Source organism: Macrotis lagotis, chromosome 7 (genome assembly GCF_037893015.1).
Source record: "Macrotis lagotis isolate mMagLag1 chromosome 7, bilby.v1.9.chrom.fasta, whole genome shotgun sequence".
NCBI lineage: Eukaryota > Metazoa > Chordata > Mammalia > Peramelemorphia > Peramelidae > Macrotis > Macrotis lagotis.
Window position 1 is genome coordinate 113,541,833 of NC_133664.1, and position 23,393 is coordinate 113,565,225.

Below are 23,393 nucleotides of genomic sequence, written 5' to 3' on the forward strand. Positions count from 1 at the left end.
AAAAGTCCTAGATTCCTAGTGGGTCCAAACCAAAGTCCAATTTAACAAATTTTTATTGAATACTATGCAGGAGATATTCTACTAGACATTAAAGATAATAATGAGATAAATAAGACATAACTGTCTGTGCCCTCACTAAGCTCATGATTTAGTAGTACTAATGGAACTAGGTAGTTCCTTATCCAAGCAAAAGCAATCCAACCTTCCAGATTCTAAATGAGACAGAGAATTATATCATGTAAACAATAGAAATCAAATTAAGACATTTTTAAGGGTTGAAAAGATAGTTATATGATCCAAACCCATCTCTAAGAACTAATTAACAAGATGGTGGATTAGGGTACAGACCTAATCAAACCCCTCCTAACATTTCCCCTCCAAAGAACTTTAAAATAATACTGCAAATCAAATTTTAGAGTGGCAGAGTCAACAAAAGGTTAAGTTGAACTATATTTTCAGACTAATAAAACTAAAGAGGTGGGAAAGAGAAGTCTATCATCCTTGATTAGAGGAAAGTCTGAAGTCCAACATACACTGACACCAAAACAGCAGCAGTTTTAAAAGCCCTTAGCCCAGCAATGTTAAGAGGGTTAGACAACTGGTCAGAAAAAAGAGATTATAGAGTCCCTTTGCCCATGTGTAGTTCTGGGTCACTGTTCCAGAGCAGAGACGAGCACTTCTGGTCTATCACAAGGTCATAGTTACAAAGCAAAGAGGACCTTTTCTGGATAAACACCAGAGTACAAACCAGGAAAGTAAGTGACCATACCTCTCCTAGCATCACACCATCATGGAAGAACCAAAAACTTGCAAAGCCCCAAAACTAGTTCTGGAAACAATAGGAAAAAAAAGCCTAAAGCCTAGGACAGTACCTCCTCATACCAGGAGAGCAGAGCCCAACCTTAACACGAAATTCAAAGTCAAGAAATATGTTGGAAAAATGAGTAAACTATAACAACAAAGAACTTCATCATAAAAAGCTACAATGGTGACAGAAAAGATGAAGAAATAAACTTAGAAAAAGACAACAATGTGAAAACAGCTACCAAAAAAGTCTAAAAAATATGCTAATTAGAGCCATATCCAACAGGAATTCCTGGAACAGTTAAAGCAAGATATAAAAGTGGTAGAAGCAAAATTGGAAAAATAAATGAGAGTGATATAAGAAAAATATGAAAAGAGAATTAACAACTTGGTAAAAGAAGCAGAAAAAATACTGAAGGAAAAGCACCTTAAAAACAGAATTGGCCAAATAGTATAAAAGGCACAATAATTCACTGAAGAAGAAAACTCCTTAAAAAGTGTAATTAGTTAAATAGACAAGTAAGTACAAAATTTCCCTTTAAAAATTCCTTAAAAATTAGAATTGGGCAAGTAGAAGTTAATGAGTCCATGAGAAATCAAGAAACAATAAAATACCATTCAATCTTTTCCATGTTGTCTACAATGTTTAAAATGAACTCCTTCCACATTTCTATTTGTTGAAATTATTCCCTCCAAGTTGTTCACTTCCTTCTTGAAGTCAATTCCAAACCCTCCCTCTTCCCCTTTATCCCACCTTCAGGTGAAAAACTCTCTTTCCTTTTTAAACCATTCAGTCTAGATCTCATCATTCAGTCACAATATTCTAATTTTCATTATAGTTATAGAAATAGAGAACAATATTAAGTATAGGCATAGGAAAAGAGGGGAAACTAGATGGCTTAGCAGAAAGAACACTGAATCAGGAAGACCTAAGTTCAAATGTGGCCTCAGATACTTACTAGCTATGTAATGTAGAGCAATTCATTGTTTCCTTAATCCACTGACAAAGGAAATGACAAACCGCTTGAGGATCTTTTGCTGAGGAAACCCCATGGAAAGTCGTAAAGAGTCAGACCCAGTAGAATAACTGAACAACAATATAAATAGATAAAAAATAAAGAGATAGATGGAATAGATAAAGAAGTAGATAATTCATCTAACTTACCACACTATAGTGTCCTTATACTACCATATTAGGACGTAGGGATTGTCTTATTTTTTTTTTAGGGTTTGTTTTGTTTTGTTTTGTTTTTACGAGGCAATGGGGTTAAAGAGGCTTGCCCAAAACCACACAGCTAGGTAATTATTAAGTGTCTGAGGCCGGATTTGAACTCAGGTATTCCTGACTTCAGGGCCAATTTTCTATGCACCACCTAGCATCCCAGGATTGTCTTATTGATCTTTGTAAGCCCAATACATTCTCTACCAAATACCAATTTTGATGCCTTTGTAGACCTAATGACAGTTGATATCTTCTGTCCTCTGAAGATGAACTCAGCTAATTTCACAGTCTCATTACCAGGTTGGAGAGATGGTGTTTTTCCTTACAATTCTCAAAAACCATATACTAAATGGGTATAGTAAATGGGTATTGAATTAAACTAGAGTATTCCAGTTTCATCTAATTTAAACAAATACTTCAGTTATGGTCTGAAAGCTTTCTTTTTACTACAAATATACATTTCTTATTCAGTGAATAATACTGTTCCAGGTTGCCAGCCTCATGCAAATTCCATATATACACTAATGGATGAATGTCATCAATTAAATCATTAATGCCACTTCCCAGACTGACTGATAAGTTTCCAATACTGTTCAGTGATGAAAATCAAATTGAGGGATCATATAATTATAAAATAATAGATATGAATAGGAAGGGCTCTGCGAGATCCACCAGTCAATCTCTCTGTTTTCAAACAGGAGCATACTTAATCCATCTCAGAAGATTGTAATTTTATTCTATATTTAAAAGCGGCCTTTTTCTTCCCTCATCAGCATTTGATGGGGAACTCAAAATATATTTATACAAGATACTTTCCTCCTTTAATTTCTTCTCAATTCCTAATTTCCCCAAAGAGATAACTGGACTTAAATATTAAATTCCTCCCCCCCCCTCAACCTTTATTTCCAGAGAAGATATGCTCCACTGGATTAAGGGGAGTAGAGTTTCCTAGAGACTTCCAGTTTCTATAAGCATAATATAGCCATATTATGTCATAAGTCAAGAGTAGACTGTAAACTGCCTTAAAGACAGAAGCTGTTTTCATCCTAATCTTTTATCTCTTTTTATTTCCATCAGTCAGCACAGTGTCAAGCACATAAGAATTTAAATAATTGTTTAATTGAATTGAAGAAAAAAATCTCTGATTATCAAATTTTAGTATCTGTGATTATTAGAAATAGCTTTTTCCCCTTTGTTTTATTCTCTCTTGGATTTGGGGTGGGAAGAGAAAATTGAACATCAGAAACTATAATTTATCAGCATAGGGAGCTTCCAGGATGGAAGCTCCCTCTACTAATGAAGATCAGTAATTCATCAATAACTAATAGGAGACTAGGCACTGAGGGATAAGAATAGACTAGAACTGTGATTTCACTGGAATAGAATATTCCCAAATAGAGAAATTCTCTCTACTGGTGCAGGCCAACACCTTGACCATAACTTTTAGTCTTATTAAGTTATCTGGAGTATTGAGATATTACAGGACTGCTATTTAAAACATAGTTAATGTATCAAATTTAAGACTTGAACTCACATCTCCCTTCCATTGCTCTATGTGACTTCTCTCCAGAATTGCATATTATGTTAAATTAATCTTGCTCAGTTCAAAATTTGGAAATCTGTAAGGGAGAGTAGGAAAATGTCATTGTCTTCCAAAATGACTAAAAATGTTCTGCCTGTATGTCCCAATGGTAACTATTGGATGGGAGGCAGAAATATGCTAATGATGTGACTACTATTCTCCACCTAACATGCTCTTCAGCCACCTTTCTTTTATTCTGTACTCCCTCTGCTCAGCTGCTACAGATACATATAAAATTACAGTGATTCCCCTCCACCACCATCATCCTTCAACAATACATAAATATCCTAACACATAAACTCAATTTGTGCAACTTGAACAATATTTGAAAATACTGTCCCTTTGGGTTGTCACCTTGCATGTACCATTTGATTTTGCAACTCCATTGCAATGCACATGATTATCTATTACAACATAACACCTCTGTTCCCTCAAGAACACAGTTTTCTGGTTTTAAAAATACATTTTAAAAAGTAGTATTAAAAATTGCCTTTCATTATAGTTCCCATGTGGTACTTCAGGCAAATGTTCATGTCACCTACTCCTGATACAAGTTTTGCCCCCTCCCAGTAAACTAGGGACATTCATTCATGCTTGAATCTGGGGGAAGAGATTTAAATATTATGATGACAAACTGCAGTAATTAAGTAATGGGATATTTTATGCAAAAAAAAATAATGCAAGCAGGCATTTTAAATAGCTTTATTGGTATTCAAAGAGCAGGGGAGGGAGGGAGAGAGGGAGGGAGAGAGGGAGGGAGGGAGGGAGAGAGAGAGAGAGAGAGAGAGAGAATGAGAGAGAGAGAGCGAGAGAGAGACAGACAGACAGAGACAGAGAGAGAGACAGAGAGAGAGACAGACAGACAGAGACAGAGAGAGAGAGAGACAGACAGGCAGACACTGTATGCTAAGAATGCATGAATCCTCCCACACAAGGAAACATTTTATTTCAAACAGCATTATGAATAAATGACTTAAATCTAATGCCATTTCCTGATCCTTTTAACTTGTTTCATTATTTAAGTAACAAAGAAAAACAGTTTAAACTGATTCTTTTCTAATTTTGACCTCTAAACCACATTGCCTAGTTAGGGGGTATTTTAGGAGAGCTATATTTCAACCACAAGTTTGCATCATAAGGCATTTTTTTCCTGTGGGTATGCTATAAATCTACAAGATGAATTATGATTCAGTCCTGTAGGTGTTAGCATGGGATTATGTAAGACTTGTCCATAAAGGAGGAGGAAAAAATATTACTAGAAATTATGGCAAAGAAACTGAATGGAAAAATATGGTTATAAATTCTTTAAAAAATGCTACATGTCCTTTTATGATGGAATATTGGTCAGAGAAAGATAAAATAATTTGCAACAGTCACTAAGCAAATTCCTCATTTAAAGTTCTCTCACAGTGCTTCATAATGTAGGGGTGACCCTGAGCTCTCCAAGACTAGACCAGCAAAGATTAGATTCTTGAAGTTTCTAGTAAATTATGGAACCAGAAAAGGATTGTATTTGTTTTTGAGAGACAAGCCTAGCTCAGTTTGGAGGCCTTTATCAACGGAAGTATGACCACCACATATTGATTTATTTCATTTTGAACAGGGCAGTTTTAAAGGTTAGCTACTAAGGCATTCAAGGATTGCTGTCTGCTTCCATGAGGGAGGGATCAACATATAAAGTCACAAATCATTAACAGTTGGAAGCAAATCAAAATTTTTTGACATCATAATCAGTCAAGTCTTCTCCTCAGTCCTCAAAAAAAGAAAAATAGAGCTCTCTCCTCCTGGTATCTGTCTTTCTTTAACTGTCCTCTTGTTTGCCAGATGAGTTAGATTATTTCTGGTCTCTCATTGTCAGTTACTTCATGCAGTTCAGCCCTGCTTTGTCAATCCAGGTTCTATTCACTTTGGATATATGTGTCACTGTGTCTGTCTAAAATGTTTAACTCCTAAAGGACAAGGACCATGGCTAGGATCATAACTCTTTGGAAAGCAATTAATGCAACGTCATATGCAATGAGACTTTGGAATTTGATGATGGCATAGTCAGCAGATACAAGACTCAGTCATATATACCTTATTATGTGAGTCTTTAATTTCATGTATTGTCTTCTCAGTAAGATTGTTTACTCTTTAAGGTTGAATATCATGCCTTAGATTTTGGTTAAATCCTTCATGTAACGTATTCTACATATAGTAGATAATCAGTAAACTCACTGAATAAATGAAAGGTTGAACTCTTTTTGAAAGGCACCATCCTGACTTCAGAAATTAATCCAACCCTGGTCCATTCTGATTGTCTTAATCAATACCTTTCATAGGGTGGGGGAACTAGCATAGGGTACTTGGATCCCTCCTTTGGTTGGTGAAGATACTTAAGAGCAAGCTTTTGTGATGCTGAAGAGCAGTTATTTAGCACAGTGAATAGAGGGCTTGTCAGAAGTCTCAGTTCAAATCTTGTCTCTTGACACTTGCTAGTAATGCAACACTGTGCCTCATTTTCTTCATCTGTAAAAGGAACTGGAAAAGAAAAATGGCAAACCACTCCAATATCTTCACCAAGAAAACCCCAAATGGGGATCATAAAGAGCTGAACATGACTCAAAAACAACCAAACAATTTGTGGCATTGAATATGCATCCCTCAGCATGAATGCTTTGAAAAAATCAGTATCCAGCGTTTTTATAACTAGGGGGATTTTACAGGAGCTATATGAATGTAAATAATATTTCCAGGACCTGAGGGAACACTCTAGCTTAGCTCTGATGCATATTTCTTGTTGTTAAATTCACCTTCACAGATTCTTCATTTATCTTAGAGAAACAACCAATTTGACAGTTTGAACCTAAAGTAGATACAGTGCATGGGGAAAACAAACAGGCTAGATAGAACCAGGATACAATTTAATTCAATAAACATTTATTAAGGCTCTTATGTGGAAGGCACTGTTTTGATACTGGGGAAAATGTGAAGTTAAAATAAAATATAAAGCCCTAGCTACTTACAGTTAAAGGATATGGGATAGGGACTTAGATTTGTGAGTTTATCAATCTAGGAGACTCTCAGTGAGGTACATCCTCAAAGTTGTACCTTCTCCACAACTTACAGTCTTAGAGAGATACTTATAGCACTAAGGGGTTGAATAACTTGCCCAGGGTCACACCACCAGTATGTCAGAAGCAGGACTAGAACCCAGTTCTTCCTGGCACAGTGACTAACCCTTTATACACTCTATTATGCTGTCTTAAGTTTGTAGGGGAGGTGTGGGAAATTCAAAACACCAATGCAGAAACAAAGCAAGTGCATTTGATGTTTTTTTTTAAGATTAATGAAAGGTCTAACTCAAAAAAGGCTTCCTGAACATATGAATTTTGTGTTAGTCTTTAAAGTATAGCCAGGATTTCAATAAGAAAAGGGGAGAGGGGGGGAGGACATTTCAGGCATAAGGAGTTGTAAGTACAAGCTTGGAGGTAAGGGGCAGCTAGGTGGCTCAGTGGATAATCAAGTACTGGCCCTGGAGTCAAGAGGACCTGAGTTCAAATCCAGTCTCAGATACATAATAATTACCTGGATGTATGACCTTGGGCAAGTCACTTAATCCCACTGCCTTATAAAAAAAACAAAACAAAACAAAAAATGCTTGGAGGTGAGAAAACACAGGATGTGTCCAGAGGTTGCTTTCCAGTTTGTCTAAAATATGGAAGGGAATACAATGAGCTAAAGGAGAAAAAATATCTTGGCACAAAATTGGACAACTTTATTTGAAATGTATTGGGCAATGGTATCTGAATTTCACTTATCAGCAAATATTAAATGCTTGAAGATTTCTGGAAAGAGTTAGTGACATGACCAGATCTATGACTAAGATAAATTGTTCTGAGCAACACACAACATAAATGATAAATTAGAAGAGGGTCAGAAAATGGGACCACAAGAAAACCCATTATTGGTGTATAGTCCAGTCAGTAATAAAGTTCTACATCATGATAGAGTCGATGAGAATGAAGACAAAAGAAGGCTATGTATGTGTTGTAGAGATAGAATTTGCAGACCTTAAACAATTTACAAATAATGAAAAGTGACAGAGATAAAAGAATAAAGTGTAACCCTGAGATTATAAACCATGTTAAATAGGGTAAATGACAACTGTCTCAGAAAAAAAGATAAGAAGCTTTGTTTTAAACATTCTAGTTTGTGGTTCTGGTAGGAAATGCAGATTTCTTGTAATCAGAGGTGCGGACCAAAAGGAACTCAGAAGATAGATATAGATTGTATGTCATCTTCATCAAGGTGATAGTTGAATTGTAGGAGTAATTAAGATATCCCATGGAGTGAATACAGAAAGAGAAATGAGCTGAAGACAGAGTCTTGGCAAAGTGGAAAGTGGTTGGCAAACTAGAGAGGAACCTAAAAAAAGTAATTAGAGAGGTAGGAGGAGAACTAATAAGTGTGGTGCCTCTGAAGCCAGTGAGCAAAAAAACATCTAATAGGAAAAGAAATCAGCAATCTCAAAACTACAGAGGGTCCCAGATGTTGAGGATTTTAAAACAGTCTAATAGATATGATGATCACTGAGCAAAAAAATTCAGTAGGATAAAGAGGACAGAGACCTTATGGAAGGTGTTGAGAAAGCATGTAGTGAAGAAGTTATGACATAAGATGAAGATAACTCTTTTAAGAAGAAAAACTGGGAGAAAGCTGAAAAAGAAGCACCACACCATGAGACACAAAATAGAAATACGCCATATGAAGCAAACAAATGCTGATGATTAAAACCTGACACCTGCTTTCATCAACACCTGGGCTTGAAATATATTAGAAGAGAAATTACATTCCCAGAGAAAGAAATGTCATAGCAACTAATAATCCTCTACCTCCTGTCCACATTCATAAAGTTGGGGGTGGTAGTGAACAACATTTTAACTTTCTTAAATGGTGAAAACTATAGAAAAGAATGCCCATGCCAGTGAAAAAAATACAAGGCAAAAATATATTGTTCTATTCAATAACATGCAAATCAATGACAGTCAAAATTCAGATGGAGCTATATTTGTGACAACAGAAAATTACAATGTGGGGTTAATTCTAAAACTTCTATCATTTAAAGTTCCAGCGAATTCCAGTGCATCCAAATTTACAAATATTCTCCTGCATTTTAATGAAATTTTATGATAACAAACTGCTACAGTCAATATTCTTCCTACTCTAAAATTTATCATCGTTTTCCCTAGTATTCAAATGAAAACAGAAGTACCACTGAAATATAACTATTCATCAAGGATCCCTGACCTAATGTATTCTTCTATGTCATGTGTATCATGATTGACTCCCTTTGCTGGTTCTTTTTACACCAGTGAATTTTTAAAAATATCCTTGGCTTGAATTTATATTTTCTTCCCATAACTTTCTGATACTTTCTAAAACTGATTCATCTATTTAGCAGCATCAGAGATTCTGTCTTCAAATCAGCTCTAAGATATCCATAGATGGCAGAGATCTGGAGGAGGGGACTTCAGATACCTTCTAGTCTAACCCTTTTACTTTATTTTTTTTATTTGTTTCCCTGATTTTTACAAGACAATGGGGTTAAGTGATTTGTCCAAGGTTACACAGTTGGGTAATTATTAAGTATCTGAGGCTGTATTTGAACTCAGGTCCTCCTGACTTCAGAGCTGATACTCTATCCACTGTTCCAATTAGCTTCCCCTCCCCTTACTTTATAGATAAGGAAAATTAAGCCCAGAGAAATTAAGAATATATCCAAGAACATCTGAGTATCACATAGCAGAACTGGGATTCTAAATAGGTTCCCATCACTTCTCTAATCCATATGACTTTGGGCAAATTCCAAACTTTACTGGGTCTAAGTTTCCTCTTCTGTAAAATGAGGAGTTGTACTATAATCACTGAGGGCCTCTAAGATTCCTTCTAATTCTAGACAGATAATCCTTTAGGCATATTGAAGAGCAGAGAAAAAGGTAAATTTCATCACTTAGATTACTGCTTTAGATCTCAGAAAATTTGAGGCATCACCTAAGAATAAACATCAAACAGACTGTGGCAAGATCAGTATCAGAACTCCAGCTATCTTCTCCATCAACAGTGATCTCTGTAGACTATTCCATTGTGTAACAGCCAGTGTGAGTCATTAAGAGAGAGAAAGAAATTAGATTAGCTTTACCATGATCCAATTACTTTAGCCCTATATTCAGATAATTCACACTGGGGTTATTATTCCAGAAAATGTGATTCTTAGAGATAGATGTTGTCCTGAATAAGACACACTGACATGGATCAAGAACAGCAGAAATCCAGCAAGAGCTAAAAATTTAGCAGGAAGGTATTTGGGCTGGGTTGTGTCTGGGTTTAGCTAAAACATGTGGTAGGACAGTCAGAAATGGAAACCTGGAAAATCCCTGACAGAAATTTAATCCAAGGTGCAGTTGGGGATCAGGAAAATGATTGGTAAGCAGAATTTTCCCCAGAGAGAGTATCTTAAAATCCTTCAGAGGACCAGGATAAACAGGGACCGAGACCAAACTAGTGGATAAGGCACATTGAAGCCAAAAGAAGTCAAGTTCCAAGAAGATGAGGCAGAAGCTTGGGCTTAGAGTTGAAGACTAAGAAACTCCATACTTGGGTTTTTATTTTTGATCTGTGTCTTCTTTTACAATCAACATGTAAATATGCTTTGCAAGATTGCATATGTATTAATTATGTCAAATTGTTTACCATCTCAGGGAGAAGGGAAGGGAAGGAGGTTGTTAGAGAATTTGGAACTCAAAATTTTTAAAAAGCGAATACTAAAAATCATTTTTACATGTAATTGGGAAAAATAATAAAATATTTTTTAAAAAAGAAAATTCACACTTAAATCTACTTCCAAGGAAAACTATTGGCAAGGGCATGGATGGGAAGTATACAGATTTTTTCACCTAGATAGGAAAAAAAGATTGAAGAATGATAGAATTCAGGAGTTATATGCATTCTGGGAACTTTAGAACTCCTGAAATGTCAGGGAAAAAAAAACTGTACTTCCCCTCAGTCTTGCTGATTAAGGACTACAGTGGACACAACAAAAGAGCATAAGAACCATGTTGCATCATATCTGTAATCCATCTGACCTCATATTCTCTCTTATCCAATGGTACCTAGGGAGGCATCATTGTTCCAGTTTCTGTCAGTAACCTGTTATAATTTTGTCATCTATGATAACCCCTGTTGGAGCTTTCTTTCTAAGTGTCTGAACAATTTGAGTCTAACAAATTAAAAGAGATATTTCAAGCAGGTTAATACAATAGATTTGAAAGACTGAAAGTTCTTGGTGTCCTGGAGCCAGGTTATCTAGTCCAACCCTATCCTTTTATATGTAAGGCAACTGAGATCTAGAAAGGGAGAATGTACCTCATTTTGACAATTAGCTTCAGGTTTAAACCCCAAAGTCAATGGGGTTTAAGAAGAAAATAAAGGAAAGGAAAAGTACTAGTGAGAGGAAAGGGAGAGTAAGGGATAGAGTGAGGGTGAATGGGAAGTTAAGTCCTATTTGTTACTATGCTGGCTGAGTGACCATGGGCAAGTAATTTAACTTCCCTATGCACAAAACGACTTACTAAGATTATATAAATTGCAGATGAATTGTCCATCTGACTTGGAGGAGGGAGTTTCCAAACCTAGATCTCCCCCAACCTGACTCTTAAATAGAGAAGATAGAGTGATAAACCTGAAGTAGGAAAGCTGTTCAGTCATTCTTCCATCATGACTGACTCTTCATGACCCATTGGCAGTTTTCTTGGCAAAGATCCTGGAGTGGTTTGCCATTTCCTTCTCTTGCTCATTTTATAGTTGAAGAAACTGAGGCAAATAGGGTTAAATGACTTACCCAGGATCACCTAGTCAGTGTCTAAGGTCAATTTGAACTCAGAAAGATGAGTCTTTCTGACAAGTCTACTACTCTGTCCATTTTTCCACCCAACTGCCCAAGAAATAAGAAAGACCTGGGTTCAAATCCTGCCTTCCCTACTTATTAGCTATGTGACTATGGGCAAGTCATTTAAACTCTCTGAAAATCAGTTTCCTTAAATATAAAATAATGTTAATAATATAGTAGTATCCACATCACAGAGTCATTGGAGAGTTCAAATTAAATAATGCACACAAAGCACTTTGTAAACTTTAAAGTGATAGGTAATTGTCACTTATTATTGGATTTGTTGTCTAAAACACCAAGAAGATAAGATTGACTTTGTAAAATAGTGCTGTTATTATGGTTTACATCAATTCTTTGTGTACAGGTTATACCTAACAACAAAGCTCTTTTCCTCCAGTGTCAGCACTGTAGCATCAATAGAGCTGTGGAAGAGAATTGCATTCCCTTCTGACTCATACATCACTTACATAATTACAAGCAAAGATCCAATTCTCAATTACCAGTACAAAACAGGCCTATATTTTAGTGTCCACCAGGCCCATCTATTTCAACAACTTACTCTCTAACTTTGATGTATTACTTTAATACAGGCCAGAGTATTAAAAGATCTCATAAAATCCCTATCCATTAGACCAGAGTCATAGCAGCATAAAATATCAAAGCTAGAAGGAGTTTGGGGATCATCTAGTCCAAGCCCATCCTTTTACATGTAAGGCAATTGAGATCTAGAAAGAAAATGGATCTCATTTTGACAATAAGCTTCAGGTTCAAACCTCAAAGTCAATGGAGAACAACTGTAAGAAGGAAATAAGGGAAGGGAAAAGTACTAGTGAGAGGAAAGGGAGAGTAAGGGATAGAGTGAGGGTGAATGGGGAGGATAATTGCCACCACCTCATTACCAGTGTTTGCTAACATCAGAAGACTAGCCAAAATCCTACAGTGTAATTAATTCAAGTTTCCTGCCAATCTGAAAAACTGAACAAGAGTATACCCATCTCACTTTGGTCAAAGCGTAAATTTCCCTTTGCCTGTGAAGTAGACCAACACAAACTCTCAGTTATAATGCTGATTGATCCACTGATATGGATGACTAGATGTGATTTGCTCATCAAAAAAATATAGGATCATAAACAACAGTCTGTCTCAGAGGATTATTTAAAAAACCATAAAGCTAGATGGGGTTCATGAGAAGCAGCCCAATGAAATACAAAAAATAATCACAATAATAATAACTAGTAGTTGTATTTTTCTTTAAGGTTTCAAAGCTCTGTAGTATCTCATTTAATTTTCATAATAAATCTGGGAAGTTGGTGCTATTCATTTGAATTCACTAAACATTTATGAATGTCTATACTGTACTTAACATAGCTGGGAAGTAAGTGCTATTCAATTGAATTCAATAAACATTTATGAATTAAGTGCCTGTATGGTACAAAATGCTGAGCAAACTAAAGGAGACAAATGACTGTCCCTGCCCTCAAGGGGTTTGCAATCTAATGGGGGAGACAATTAAACAAATATAAACAAAGCAAGCTAAATAGAGGACAAACACGGAAAGAATAGAAAAAAGGGATGGAGAGGGTTTGGGGAAGAGAATTGCTTTGGGGAAGGCTATTTCTATCCACATTATATAGATAAGAAAATTGAGTCAGAGAGAGGTGAAGTGACTTGCCCAGCATCACACACACCAAGTATCTGAGGTCACATTGGAGCTCAAGTCTTTCTAACTCCAGATTTTTAACTCTGTCCAGGGTACCACCCTGAGGTTTAGGACCTAGAATCAGGAGATTTGTGTTTAATCTTAATTGTTTGTGTCATTTAATGTCTCTGATGCTGACATCTGAAGACAGACTTTATTTTCCCCCTTCTCCTTCCCTCCAGTCCTAGAGGGGGAAGGAGAAAACTTCAGAACTGGAGGTTAAAAATTTTTTTTTAACAAATAGAAGCTTCAATCCTCAGACACTTAATAATTGCCTAGCTGTGTGACCTTGGACTAGTCACTTAACCCCATTGCCTTGCAAAAACCTAAAACAAACCAATAGGGGCAGAAGCCCCTATACCATGTGTGGTTCCAATAATATTGGCAGGGAGTTGGAGGTGTGGTCTATCAGATCATTTTTGGTCCAACAGGGGTCTGAGGAAGGATTATATACTTTGGACTTCATTCTGCCTAGAGAAGGGATATTTCAAGGACTGCTTGGCATATTGTAGGGAGTAGGGAGAAGGCACCACAGTTCCCAGACAACTTATAGGCAAATTATGGTCTTAGATATGGTCCTCTGACCACAACTTGACCACAGGAAAAAAAACTACTTCAGACCTGACCTTTCCAAGGACATGACCCAGGACGATTTGGAGAATACACTTCTTATCACCACTCAAAAATGACATCTCAGCTAGATTATTTTTCTGTGAAGGAAATGTTTATTTTTCGATCTTAACCATTAAAAGTCAGCATACTGTACTGGTAAAACACTGGTCTTGGATTCAAGAAGGGCTAGGTCAGTCCAGAGGGAGAGGCAGTGAATATCCCAGGCAACCCAGGAAGGAGTAAATGACCTATCACAATTGAATGTGCCCAAGGTTCCAGAATTCTTAATTCTGTCTCTTCCTCAGTGTTGTTGTGAGGAAAGTATTTTGAAAACCTTAAAGATCCATATAAGTGAGTTATTATTTCACAAAAGTATCTGTATGAGTGTGAATAAATCAGATGTAACTCAATCACTCCAATTCACTATAGTAAAGGCCTCCTTTTATTTGGCATTAAAGTGACCTCTAAGGAATGAGGACAGCTGACTATCTCAAGTCCTAGTCTGATCAATCTAAGGCTCTACAAAATCATGCAATCATAAAAGAGATCTTAGACACGAAGTACTTTAACCCCTCATTTTACAGATGAGGAATGAAGGCCATTGAGGTTAAATGATTTGCCAAAGTGATAAATGGGAGAGATGAAATTCAAATCCCAGTCATCTGGGATTCCAAATAGACCATTTTTTTTTTCCGGGAACCCTATACTGCCTCTCCAGAGGCCTATACTTAGTTATTTCTGAATCAAAATGAGTCCTAAGTAATACTGACAATATAAACAAGAAAAACTAAAAATTACTATGTAAGTCTGGTTTATGGGAACACACTATTTAGGAAAGGGTCTAGACCTATGAAAAGACGAGTACACAATTCCTGATGAGGAAACTCCATCTACAGTACCAACAAGTATGGAATCTACTCTGCAATCTATAGTCCCATGGAGTTCCTGGACACTGAGAAGTAAAGAGACTCGCCCAAAGTCATATTTATGAGAATTGGGACTTGATCATAAAATCATATTCACATGAATGACTTTATTATTTATGTCCTAACCATGTATTATTCATGATATTCTGAGAGAGTCATAGTTTCATTGATGTGAATATAACACTCCACAGTAAGGATGACTACTTCTAATGCTGTGTATTTTAATTATAAGTATAGGGTTAGGGAGATACTGCAAAGGGAACTATTGGATGAGGAAAATTCTCCAACCAAGCATGTCAACACTTTCTTTGCAATTAGTATTCTTATAAAGTGGAGCACTGAGAGGCTAAGTGATTTCCCCCAGGTTATATAGACAGTATATATCAGAGGCAATATTTGAAACCTGGTTTTCCCAACTCTAAGGCCAGCTCTCTTTCCATTCTACATTACCTATCCAATGTATATACATATTATTTCATAATTCTTCCAAGATCTCTTCTCCACCCCCATCAAATGCCCGGGAGGCTTTCCCCTGATACCAAAGTGCCTTTCACACTGTCAGTTCTCTCTTGTTTTTAATATATGTCCAGTCTACTTCCTTTTCCTATTATAAGTATAAGTGCTCCTTCCCCATAACTCATCAGTGTTAGTATACTGAAGCCTATTTATACTCATTAGTAATCTTTCCATTGCCCTTTGGGTTACTTGCAGTTTTGATTCTTTCAAGATCATAGTGCTCCATGAGGCATAACCACATAGCATCACCAGGAGAATATTGGCATTAAAAAGATATGCCTTTCTGGCAGTGAGCAGTTTGGGATAATTGAAAAGAGCACAGAATAATTTCCCAAGTGTAATTCAGCCCCATATCTTTCTACTCAATTCTGAACTCAGTACATTGTCAACCTGCATTTCATGGCAAAACAAAGTGAAGAGAAGGCCAGCCTTGGAGTCAAGAAAACTGCTTCTGACACATACCGGCTCTGCAACCTTCAGTAAACCACCTTATCTCTGAATGGTCCTGGCAATTGAGAATATAAATTATAAGTGAATTCCCAATATGACTAAGATTTATCCCACAAGGAAATTATAAACTCTTGGAATCACAGTCCAGAATATAAGAGATGGACTACCTTGATGTTATTCAGTTACATATCATAGTTGTCATAATATGCAATTTTCATCCACTCTGCTTTTCTAAAATGGACAGGTAGAATAATTTCTTTTGTTTTTCTATGGATTACCCTGAAGAGGCTTTTCTTAGTTCTCGTGTTTCATGTCACTGATCTAATGGCATAATAATGGAATAATGCCTTTAATCATAGAAAACCTTTTCATCCATAAGTACTTCTTTTATTTGATCTTCATGCAGGACATTTTTAAGGTCACCAATTAAAATTTTAGTTAAGCATATTTTTTTTCATTTTGCTCTATGTCTTATTGAACAAAGCTATCTCCATAATCACATTTTAGAGAATTCTGACATCTGCATGGATACCTTATCTAAAAGAAGTCTTTAAGGCTCTGTTTTTTATCAATCAAGTCAAATGTTTTTAAATAAAAATAAATAAATAGTATATATTTATCATATATTATGTTCCTCCAAGTTAATTGTATGGAGGAAAGATGTGGTCTAATGTAGAAAATTGTCTGCAAAAATATGCTTTTGACCTTTCATGTTGTTGTTATCAATTAACCAGGTATAGTTTTAATGCATGCTTAAACAATCTTCAGAAAGATTTTGAAGAGGTAAGACAACAAGCATATGACTAAAAGTTACTGATGCCTCATCTTTCAATAAAATGGGGGGGGCAAGTCAATAAATACTTCTAGATAAAGGTTCTTAACCTGGGATCTGTGAATCTTTTTTTTAAATATTCTGAGAACTACATTTCTATGGAATTGATTCCCTCTGTAATCACGTGTGTGTCTGTGTGTGTGTGTGTGTGTGTGTGTGTGTGTGTGTGTGTGTGTGCTTTTAAAAGCAGGGATCATAGGCTTCATCATCATCAGACTACTGACCTTAAAACAATCCATGACACCAAAAAAAAAAGTTAAGAATCTTTATTCTAGAGGAAGTTATGAAATTGTGTTAATTAGGTCAACTACGTATTTATGTCAATTACCTCACTCACTTATTCTTCCTACTGCCCTATTCTCCCTTGTCAATCAGATTTAAAATCGAGGAATCAACTTTTATTCTTCTCTCTCCCTCATTTCCTATACCTAAAAAGTCAGCAAGTACTTGCAATTTTACCTCCAGATCTACATGCATCACTTTATCTCTATTCTTACTTCTATCATGCTAGTTCAGGTCTTTATCACCTCTGCATGGACTATTGTAATAGCTTACTATCTAATCTCCCTGCTCCAAAATCATCTGTCACATAGTTCTAAAAATATTCTCTTTGAAAATAATATATGCATACATAGACTTTCATTGAAAAAATAACAGTGATTATAGATCATACTCAGGTTTTATATAAGTCACATGAGGGAGGGAGATGAAGTATAATATATATTTGAACAAAGATGACATCTTTGCCTTCTTGGCAGCTGCAATCTAGATGAGAAGAAAATGCATATTTTCAAATAACTATAATACAAGCCAATGTAAGCTATGTAATCTGAGTGGTACAAATAATAAATGTTATGGAAGTTTAGAGGAGGGACACATCACATATAGCTGGGATTATCAAGAAAAGTTTCATGGAGATCATAGCTTAAGCTGAGCCTTGAAGGATAAATAGGATTTCTTTTTTTAAAAAAACATTAGGGGCGCCTAGATGGCTCAGAGATAAAGCACCGGCCTTGGAGTCAGGAGTACCTGGGTTCAACTCCCGTCTCCAGTCTCAGACACTTAGTAATTACCTAGCTGTGTGGCCTTAGGCAAGCCACTTAACCCCATTTGCCTTGCAAAAACCTAAAAAAAACATTAAAAAATTATGTTTCAATCTATATTCAGATACTATCAGTTCTGTCTTTGGGGCTGGATAGAATTCTTTATCATAAGTCCTTCAGAGTTGTCTTAGGTCACAGTATTACTGAAAAAAAGTTGTCATTCACAGCTGATCATCCAACAATATTGCTATTACTTTGTATATAGTACATTTCCCATTGCATCTGCTCATGTCTTTCCATGTTTTACTGAGAGCATTCTGCTCATCATTTTTTATAGCAGAATAGCATTCCATCATAATCACATACCACAATTTGTTCAGGCATTCCCCAACTGATGGGTTTCCTCTCAGTTTCCAACTCTCTGCCACTAGAAAAGAATTACTATAAATATGTTAGCTAGGATGTCAAAATATGGGCATTATTTTAGAGTGTGTGATGGAAACAATATCTATCATGGAGGATTGAGTGAGTTTTTTGTTTGCTTGTTTTTTCCTAAAAAATCCTTGACTGATCCAGAGAATTTAGACTCAAGTATGTAACTCAGTTAACCAGAAGTGCTTTGCTAGAGGAGTTCATAAAGAGTTAAAATCACTCAGACTTAATAGATACCCCACTGCCATGCAAGTCACCACACCCAACATATCCCACTGACAAGACGCATTTCTATTATGGGGGATTGGGGGGTGGGGTAGAAGAAAAGACTACATCTATCTTCACCAGTTTATGTCCTTGTTAAGAATCCTTTCCATGCTATGGCTAAGTAAACCCCCTTTTGTGAAGTCTTACTGTCTCATTTCACTCTCATCTCAAATCAGAAGCACCAGACCTGATTCATGCCAGCCTTCAAGACAAGGGGAAAAGAATGAATAAAACTACAGCAAACTATCTTATGGAAGCATGTGAGTAGACCAACTTGACTGGAGTTGAAGGTTCATATATGGGAATAATAAGAGATAACACCCCACCTACTTTTGTATCCACAACTCCTATACCCTGTGCTCTAGCAAACCTGAACTACTTCTTTTTCCTTTAACATATACTCTACATTTTCACTTACTCAACCCCATAGCTTTTTTTATGCCTCTCTGCCTAGAACACCTTCCCTTAACAAACCTTCCAGATAATTTAAGGATAGAAAAATATGTTCTTCACTATGAAATTTTCTTTGATACCACAATATGCCCTCTTCTGATCCTAAAAACTAACTACATATTGAGTTTTTTTCAGTGGTAGCCATCATATTCTATTTTGAATTATAATTTTTATGTATTTTTCTTAATTTCCCCAATAAATTATAAACACCTTAAAAGCAAGGACTATTATCTTACTCATTCTCACATCCCTGATAACATTATCTCCTGTACATGGAAGATAACCAGAATGTAATGATTCAAAGAATGAATGAATGTTTTAGATTTAAAAGGTAAATGAAGGCTATTTTGTAGAAGGCCTCAAACACTACACTAAAGAGTTTAAACATTATTGAGTAGGTTGGTGTGATATAGTACAAACATCACTGGTTCTGGATTCAGAAGATCTGTTCACAATTCATACTTAGATTTTGTAGAAGTCACAACCTCCCTAGGTCTCTTTTTCCTCATATGTTAAAAATGAAAGGATTATACTAGGTGGTTTCTGAGTTCCCTTCCAATTCTTTGTCTATGATTACTGATGTTTCTTGGGACAGGTAAATCACATGATTTTTTAAGTTGATTAATCTGACAGCAGTGTGCAAAGTGTCACAAGACAGGAGCAAAGATACCAGTTAGAATAGCTTCATAGTTTATCTGTGAAGTAATAAGGATCTGATGAAGATGTTGGCACTATATTTAGTCTTTGTTTTCCCAGACTGAAAAACCACATACATTCTTATTCAGCCCTCTCGCTTGGTCAGTCCTTTGATTATTTTGCTTGTCCTTCTTTTGAATTTCTTCAGCTTTATAACTTTCTTGAGATAGAACAAACTGAAACCACCCATAGTTGTCCTACTTTCGATATCTAGAATATTAAATTTTTCCCAGTTTTGTTTTCAATTTTGTTTCCAGCAGCCTTCCTGATAATGCCCCACATGCTGGACATTTTTAACTATTGCAATAAGTTGCACCAATGATTCAAGGAACCAGCCTTTTCTGAGTCAAAAGAACAGTGACCCTGGAGTCAGAAGACTTGGGTTCAAAGCTCAGTTCTCTAAGTTCAAAGTTCACAATGGATTTAGGAGGTCATTTCAAATTCTCTCCCCTCCCTTCTATATAAAAGAAGTGGTTGGGCTCCACATTTCCAAGATCCCTTCAAACTCTAACATTCTGATTTGGTCATTTTGTGAGTCCTTTATTCAATAAGTACAGTTTTTCCTTAAATGCATTACCTTGTACAGTGAAATTCATCTGTATTCAATGCTACTCAGACCCACAGCTGGGAGAAGTCAAGGTCAGGACTGGAAAGGCCCATGGCTGAATGGCTTGGTTGGTGCTAATTTTACTCTCCTCTGCTTAAGGAGCCAAAGGAAAAAGAAAAAGCTGAGACATTCCAGGGCAAGTTGAGGTCAGGAACCTTGAGCAATGGGTCAATATGAAAAGAAAAAACTGGAAGACAAGTCTATTAAAAAGAGTTAGAGGCAGAAAGTAAATAAGATAGTAAAAGGGTGGCGGGAGGAAGGAAGTAAAAAGTACTGCAACTCAGGGCTGCAAGAATTTAGTGCAGAGTAATAATCAGGAGGTTGAACTAGACAAAGCAAAAGGTTTACTTTTTTTTACATTCAAAGGCATATGGAAGCAATGAAGCTTTCAGGAGTGGCCAAGTCCTCTGGTTTCCAACTTCAACCAAATTCTCTTTAACTGGAGAGTTTCAGTTATCATATGATATGTACAAAGTCAAAGCAAAAGAGCAATTTCTATCTGGGGCAAAAGAGAAGGGATTCAAATTAAGAGACATAAATTGATAAACTAGGCTAGGTTGGTACCAAGAGGAAATGAGTGAGATCAATTGTTGCACCAGAGATTTCAGAGATGGGGAGTTTATTGTAGATAAGGAAGCCAATATTAGAAATACTAGGAATTTAAGCTTATATCTGATTTGACTTGATTCTCCAGAGAGAGAAAGCTGATGGCACAGTGAATAAAGAGCTAGACAGAAGTCAGGAAAAGTTGAGTTCAAATCCAGTCTCAGACTCTAATTGTATGACCCTGGGCAAGTCACTTTAACTTTTGTGTGTCTCAGTTTCCTCGATTGTAAAATAGGGATAATAATACAACCTATCTATCAGGGTTGCTACAAAAATCAAACAAGAATGAAATAATATGTGTAAAAGTGTTTAACAAAGTGTCTGCCACATAGTAAGTACTATATAAATATTTATTCCCTTCTCCCAAAACTTTTCTGTTATTTTGTCTTTTTTTGTGTGTGTTTATTAAATCTGTTTACAATCTCTGCCCCTCCTTGGGGCTGACAAAAGGCCATCATTATGGGAGGGGGTCTGGCAAACCTCTTTTGGACTCAGTCAAGCTTAGAGAAATTATTCATTCCCTTTTCTAGACCATTCATTAAAAATGTTAAATAAGACCAATTTCAAGATGTATCTAAGGTTTTCATTTTAAATTTCAGAGGGGAAAATGCACTTATCCCTATTCCTTTTTTGTTACAGTAAAAAGAGTTCTGGTTCCAGATTTAGAGGACCTGGGTCCCATACTTCCTGTGTACCACCAAGAAATTCAGTCAATCTCCATGTACCTCAGTTTCCTCATCTTTAAAAATGGAGTTAGATCAGCTCACCCTATAGATATCTTCCATCCCTGTATCTATGAGCTTAATTCCTTATCTATGATGAATCAATCATGGGATCATAGATTTGATGACAGAGAGTTACCTGGTTCAATGCCTTCATTTTATAAATGAACAAGTTGAGGCCAAAAAGATTAAATGAGTCATCCAAGGGATGAGAAAGAAAAGAAAGAAACTTATGTTAATTAAATAATTATTTGATTATGAAATAAATATTTATTTAAATTCAGACATTAAACTCAAAAATTCTTCTTTGACATTATCAGTCATTAACATGCATTTATCATATTATGTCAACAAGATATTAAAATAAGTCCAAATGAATCAAATAACTCACAGGTTAACTGAAATAGACTCATCAAGCATATGAAATATAAGGCAGGCGCTGGATATGTGCAAATATTATCTTGTTTTTCACAGCAACTCTGTGAACTTGGGACTATCATTATCTGTTTCTTTTACAGTTGAGGAAACTGAAATTGAGTTACACAATTTGGTAGGTTTCTGAGGCGAAATTTGCACTCAGGTCTTCCTATCTCTAGACTATCCAGTCCTTGCCTCAACAAGTAGTAAATAAAAGAGCCCAGATTCCAAATCAAGTTCTCTCTTTCTACTACATCATACTACTTCCTTTTTTTCCTATTCAATCAATTGATAAGAAATTTCCTTAAAAGTTACCAAACATCTGAGTAAATTACTCTCCCTATTTTCCCTTCATCTTCTCTGGTACAATTATCTTCTCAAAAAATTCAACAGTCATTTTCAGTAGTGTATCAAGAGTCAGCTTTTAAATTAGGAAGACCTGGGTTCAAATCTAACTGCTGATCCTCAAGCAATTATCTTAGACCATGAGGAAAGATGGCAATCTGTACTGACAAAGATAATTTCTTGATCTAGGAATTCTCCATGCTGGTGAAATCCAAAGCTAGTTCCTATTCCTATGCTGTTTCCCAAGTAGGATTTGTTTACTTAAGTGTCCAGCAAGTCTACCTTTATTATGAATTCTGGAAGTTTATCTTAGTATGGAAATTAGATTGCCAGGCGGTGGATGCAAGGTCCTCTCTAGAGTGTTTATGATAGACTAAAATTGACAGTTTCCTTTGCTAAGTTGAATAGTTTCATGGCTCAGCAAAACCTTTATAATGTTCTCTTCCTTCTCTGAATTTCTCTAACACGTTAAGTTTATAATACAAAAGCTTAACTCAATCTTCTGTCTTGTATTATTTTCTAAGCATTTCATACGGTTGATACAATGAAAAGTGTGCTATATTTAGAGTCAGAAAATCAGAATTTCATTTTGACTTGCTACCTATTAGCTGTGAGGTGAGATCATGGACAAATCATAACCTCTCTGGACTTCAGTTTCCTTGTGTGTAAAATACTGGTAATCATACCTGCTGTATTTACATCGCAAGGTAATTGGAAGTTTGAATTAAATTATATGTATACATATATTCATATATAAACATATACATTATATGTTGAGTGAATATATTTAGTATGTAGGTAATCCTTTGAAAAATTTGAAGAACTATATAAGTAATGAGAAGAATCATAGGAGTTCAGTATCTAGAAGGGACTGGGCTAAGGGAAGCTATCAATTCCATTCTGGTAAACCTACATGGGCTTTAACTTTGTCCACACCATTCTTAGCCACTTGACAAATATGCATAAATCGTAGAGCACTGTTCTAAATTCAAGCAGATAGAAAAATAAGATATGGTCCCTGTCTTCATTCTCTGAAACTGGAGCTTATAATATAATAGTTAACATAAAATGATAAAGTATTTTGAGATCTTCAACAACCTTCATTTAATCCTCATGGTAATCTTGTAAAGCTAGATGCAGCAAGTATTATCTCCATTTCATAGATAAGGAAACTGAGGCTCAGTAAAGGAATTTTCCCAAAATCTAATGGTCAATAAGTGACAAAGTCATGTCAT